The sequence below is a fragment of the Theropithecus gelada genome, chromosome 7a (assembly GCF_003255815.1).
Source record: "Theropithecus gelada isolate Dixy chromosome 7a, Tgel_1.0, whole genome shotgun sequence".
NCBI lineage: Eukaryota > Metazoa > Chordata > Mammalia > Primates > Cercopithecidae > Theropithecus > Theropithecus gelada.
The window spans coordinates 3,620,935-3,627,355 of NC_037674.1; the positions used below are offsets into that span (position 1 = coordinate 3,620,935).

Sequence of the window (6,421 nt, forward strand, 5' to 3'; positions counted from 1 at the left end):
GGGAGAGGGAGAGTGATAGTGCCGTCAAGTTGGCTGCATGATGGGATGTTTTGTATTTTGTATTTTTAGTAGAGACAGGCTTTCACCATGTTGGACAGGCTGGTCTTGAACTGCTGGCCTCAGAGATCCACCCGCCTCAGCTTCCCAAAGTGCTGGGATTAACAGACATAAGCCACCGTGCCCAGCCCCAATTCTTGAAGAAGAAATAATTGTCTTTAACAAAACAGCATCAACAACTCTGAGCGGAAAACTGATAGAACTAGAAGGAAAAATAGGTAAGTCCACCATTATAATTTGAGAGCTCCATAGCCTTTTTTGAGTCCCCAAAATAGATGAGTGCCAATAGATGAAGCAATCAGAAAATCAGTAAGGGGATAGTTAACTTTAATAGCATTATCAGTTAACTTCATTTGACATTTTCAGAACAGTCCATCTACCGACAACAGAATACATGTTACCCTCAAGCTCACCATGAAATATTACCAAGAAAGATCACCTCTGGGCCGTGAGACACACACTGACAAATTTGAAAGAACAGAAAAAATATAAAATATGCTCTCAGTTCACAATGGAATCAAACTACATTAGAAATCTATAATTGAAAAACAGCTGGAAAACACCACATAATTGGAGATTTAACAACACACAGCTAATACATACACAGTTTAAAGAGGTTATCTCAAGACAAATGAAGAAATACATTTAAATAAATGAGAGTGAAAAAAAACTTATCAAAATTGGGATGCAGCAAAAGTAGTGCTTAAATGAAAATTTGTAGCATTAAATGTATACATTAGAAAATAAGATCTAAGTCAGCCAGATGTGGTGGCTCACACCTATAATCCCAGCACTTTGGGAGGCCAAGGCGGGCAGATCACGGGGTCAGGAGTTCAAGATCAGCGTGGACAATATGGTGAAATCCCATCTCTATACAAAAATCAGCTGGGTGTGCTGGCATGCGCCTGTAGTCTCAGCTACTCGGGAGGCTGAGGCAGAAGAGTCGCCTGAACCTGGGAGCTGGAGGTTGCAGTGAGCCAAGACTGTGCCACTGCACTCCAGTTTGGGTGACAGAGTGAGAAATCATATCAAAAAAACAAATTAAAAAAAAATAAGATCTAAGTCAATAATATAAGCTTCCACATCAGAAAACCAGAGAAAGAAGAAAAAAACATAAGCAAAGAAGAGAAAATAAATCATAAAATTCAAGCACAATCAAATGAAATGAACAGCCAGAAAATGAAACACAATGAAACCAAAAGCAGATTATTTAAAAAGATTAATGAAACTAATAAGTGTAGGCAGGTAAATCAAGAATAAGAAGAAGACTGGGTGCAGTGCCTTACACCTCTAATCCGAGCACTTTGGGAGGCCAAGGTAGGTAGATCACTTGAGGCCAGGAGTTCAAGACTAGCCTAGCCAACATAGGGAAAGCCCATCTTTACTAAAACTAGAAAAAAAAAAAAAAATTTAGCTGGGCATAGTGGTGCACGCCTGTATTCCCAGCTACTCGGGAAGCTGAGGCAGGATAATCACTTGAACTCGGGAGGCAGAGGCTGCACTGAGCCGAGCCGAGATCATGCCACTGCACTCCAGCCTAGGTGACAGCGCAAGACCCTATCTCAAAATAAATAAATAAATAATAAAAGAGAGAAGACACAGATTTACAATAACACAAATGGAAGAGGGCTCACTGCTACTGATCACCTGGATACTAAAAAGACAATGGAGAAATAATATGAAAAACTCTATAGGCCGGGCACGGTGGCTCACGCCTGTAATCTCAGCACTTTGGGAGGCCGAGGCCGAGGCGGGCGAATCACAAGGTCAGGAAATCGAGACCATGGTGAAACTCCGTCTCTATTAAAAAATACAAAAAATTAGCCAGGCGCGGTGGCGGGCGCCTGTAGTCCCAGCTACTCAGGAGGCTGAGGCAGGAGAATGGCGTGAACCGGGAGGCGGAGCTTGCAGTGAGCCGAGATCGCGCCACTGCACTCCAGCCTGGGCGACAGAGTGAGACTCCATCTCAAAAAAAAAAAAAGAAAAAAGAAAAACTCTATAATCACAAATTTGGTAACTGTAATGAAATAGACCAGTTTCTTGAAAACCACTGTGAGTGAGTTCAACAGTAACCCCACCCCCACCGAAAAAAAAAACACATCTAACGGGGCACGGTGGTTCACACCTGTAATTCCAGCATTCTGGGAGGTGGAGACGGGCAGATCACTTGAGGTTAAGAGTTCGAGATCAGCCTGGCCAACATGGCGAAACCCCATCTCTACCAAAAATACAAAAAATTAGCTGGGTGTGGTGGTGTGAGCCTGTAATACCAGCTACTCGGGAAGCTAAGGCAGGAGACTCGCTTGAACCTAGGAGCTGGAGATTGCAGTGAGCCAAGATCGCTCCACTGCACTCTAGCCTGGGTGAAAGAGCAAGACTCTGTCTTAAAAAATAAATAAATATAAAAGATATGTCCACATGGAAACTATAAATGTGAGTTTATTTGGAAGGTGAGTCTTTACAAATCTAACTCAATTAGAAAATAACCACCCTAGGCAACATAGCAAGATTTCATCTCTACAAGAAAAAAAATACAAAAAACTTAGCCAGGTGTCGTGGTGTGGACCTGTAGTCCCAGCTACTCGGAGGCTGAGGTGGAAGAAATGCTTAAATACAAGAGTTTCAGGTTGCAGTGAGCTATGATCATGCCATTGTACTTCAGCATTGGTGAGAGTGAGATCCTGTCTCAAAGATTTTGTTTTGAATTAAAAACAGGTAGATAGGAAAAGAATGAAAGGAAAAGATAAACTGCACGCAGTAACCAAAGAGAGTTTAGGGGCTGTAAGTCAGATAAAAACTACAATTATCAAGCTAAATAAATTTCAAGATAAAAATTGTTGGTAAAGACAAAGAAGGACATTTCATGATGATAAAACTGTCAATCCATCAGGAAGATGTAACAATAATAAAGATATGTGCATCTAACAACATAGCCTCAAAATTAAATTAAAAAATGATATGACAGAATGGAAGGCAAAATCAATGTTATAATAATTGAAAATTTCAATACCTCACTTTCAATGATGAATGTAACAATGAGACAGAAGATCAAGGAAACAGAAGCAAAAAACACAGTAACGCAGTTACATCTAACATCCATCTATGGAACAATCTAACCAGTAGAAAATATATTATTTTCAAGTGCACATGGAACAGTGTCCAGGGTAGATATTAGACCACACACTGGTCTCAACAAATCGGAAAGTAAAGAAATCAGAAAAGTATGTTGTTCAACCACAATGGAATCAAATCAGAAATAAATGAAAAAAATTGGGGGGAATTCACAATACATGGAAATTAACACATTACTAAGAATCCTTGGGTCATGGGAAGAAGAAAATTTATAAAATAGTTTGAAATGAAAGGAAACAAAACACAACAAAAGAAAATGTCTGTGTAGCTAAAGGAGTTCTTTGAGAAATTTATAGCTGTAAATGTCCATATTAAATAAAGGAAAATCTCAAATCAATCTAAACTTTTACCTTAAGAAAACAGAAGAACAAAGCAAAGTTAAATCAAGTAGAATAAAAGAAATAAGAATAAAATGCCAATAAATAAAACAAAGCATAGAGAAGAAAAAATAAAAATATCAAAAGCTGGTTCACTGAAATTTTTTGTTTGTCTAGTGACAGGCCAGGTGTGGTGGTGTGTTCCTGTATTCCCAGCTACTCAAGATGCAGAGGCAGCAGGACTGCTTAGGCTCAGAAGTTCAAGGCCGGCATAAACAGCAAGACTCTGCCTCTTAAAAAATTGACGTAACAATACCTACAATACTGAAAACAGAAGATCCAATTTTCATAAAATCTGGAATGAAAATCAGACTATTACTAACACCCTTATAGAAATAAGGTATGTCAACAAATTAGATAACCTAGATTAAAGGGGCAAATACCTAGAAATACATAAATTACAGGAACTGTCACAAGAAGGAAAAACAGAAAATCAAAGTCACCTTTAACAAGAGATTGAATGAGCTACTCAAAAAGTTCCCACAAATAAAATCCTACACAAATCATTTCTCTAATGAATTCTACCAAATCATTAAAGAAATAACATCGATCATTTACCAACTCTTCTAAAAAAACAGGAGAGCAGAAAACACTTCCCAACTTATTCCATGAGTCTATTACCCTAATTTTTAATCGAAACAAAAGACATCATCAGGCCGGGCGCGGTGGCTCAAGCCTGTAATCCCAGCACTTTGGGAGGCCGAGGCGGGTGGATCACGAGGTCAGGAGATCGAGACCATCCTGGCTAACATGGTGAAACCCCGTCTCTACTAAAAATACAAAAAACTAGCCGGGCGTGGTGGCGGGCGCCTGTAGTCCCAGCTACTCGGAGGCTGAGGCAGGAGAATGGCGTGAACCTGGGAGGCGGAGCTTGCAGTGAGCCGAGATCGCGCCACTGCACTCCAGCCTGGGTGACACAGCGCGAGACTCCGTCTAAAAAAAAAAAAAAAAAAGACATCATCAAAAAAGTGAATCACAGACCAATATCCCTAATGATGCCAGGCATGGTGGCTCCTGCCTGTAATCCTAGCACTTTGGGAAGCCAAAGTAAGAGGGTTGCTTGAGTCCAGTAGTTCAAGACCAGCCTTTGCAAAATAGTAAGATCCTATCTCCACGAAACAAAAAATTTAAAAATTAGCTAGGTGTGGTGACACATACCTCTATTCCTACCTACTTGGGAGGCTGAGTGTGGAAGATCATTTGAGCCCAGGAGTTCAGGGCTACAGAGTGAAGAGCTGAAGTAAGCTATGACTGGGCCACTGTACTCCAGCCTGGGTAACAGAGAGAGAGACCCTGTCTTCCCAAATAAATAACTGAATAAATAAAATCAATTGGGCAAAATTCTACATTTGTCATTTCATGCAAAATTCAAATGGAATAAAAATGTAAAGGACAATGATTCAGAAATGAAGGTGGAGAGACTCACCAAAGTAAAAGATACATTATTTAGATATTATCCAGTAAGCCACTAAAAAATAAAAAGACCTCAGGATGTGACATGGAACACATGATGTATACGAATTCCAAAGGATGTTGGTTTAACTACTCACCCCTATTTTCTGAAGTGGAGGACCTCATGCCAGCCCTCCTCTACCTCAGCAAAACAAAATAGAAGAAAAAGACATGGTCTCAGAAAATACTCAACAGTAAAAATAACAAGGCACTAAAATTGGTTCCTTTGTCAATATTTAATATAGGCACGCAGTGTTCCCTTCCTTCACTATACATCACAGTTGCTTGACCTTTCTTGACTGAAACTTTTTCATTTGTTAATCAAGAACATACTTCCCATATATATATCTATCTACAATTCTCTGCTCAAAATGAACAAAATAAAGTGAGTCTTGGGTCAGTAAGCATACTAAAGAGCATACTGACTCCTAAGACAGGATGCTACTGCCCTCTCAGGAGAGACAGAAAAGGCATGCTCACAGGGGTACTCTATTGTCACTGAGAGATCCCTAAATAGAGCCAGGCTCTGAGAGTCTTATTTGTCCTAGTGGAGGGCTGCACATCTGGACCTCAGATTGACATCTGGAATGAGTCCCTCAGCATCCTCAGACAATTATTCTCATCATCGATCCAAACAAGCGCCCTCCCAACAAATAAGCATTTCCACAGCCAGGCTTATTTTGTGCATGGTTATCTAATGCATCATCAGTGAGAACAGTAAATGTAGACATTTGTTTAGTATCTGAATGATGGAACTCTCATATACATAGCATGAAAAAACATATGACTGAATTGTTCCAATAAAATTAGATTAAAATCTATTGGGAAATTTTTTATTTTTTTGAGACAGAGTTTTGCACTTGTTGCCCAGGCTGGAGTGCAATGGCATGATCTCGGCTCACCGCAACCTCTGCCTCCCGGGTTCAAGCGATTCTCCTGCCTCAGTCTTCTGAGTAGCTGGAATTACAGGCATGTGCCACCACGCCTGGCTAATTTTGTATTATCAGCAGAGATGGGGTTTCTCCATGTTGGTCAGGCTAGTCTCGAACTCCTGACCTCAGGTGATTCACCCGCCTTGGTGTCCCAAAGTGCTGGGATTACAAGCGTGAGCCAAGGTGCCCGGCCAGGGAAAAAAATTTTAAGTCCAATTAAGACCAATTCAATGAACTAAAATTTTTAGGAGTAAGCGAGGTAGCAAAATAAATATATACTGTGATTACATGACAAATGTAAGTAGAAACATCTGTGATAAGAATGTGCCAGATAAAAATCTTTAAATCAATATTTAAGCCAGGCATGGCAGCACATGCCTATAGTCGCAGCTACTCAGGAGGTTGAGGCAAGATGATTGCTTGAGCCCAGGAGTTCAAGGGCAGCCTGGGCAACACGGCATGACCCCACCT

General features: G+C 40.4%; 1 non-coding gene across 1 annotated transcript; it reads right to left on the reverse strand.

Annotated features, from left to right (window-relative positions):
- Nucleotides 1–5,583: 5,583 nt before the first annotated feature.
- LOC112628210 lies at nt 5,584–5,650 on the reverse strand. Its single transcript, XR_003120373.1, has one exon. It is a non-coding gene; the product is annotated as a small nucleolar RNA SNORD109A (small nucleolar RNA).
- Between the last annotated feature and the right edge of the window lie 771 nt (nt 5,651–6,421).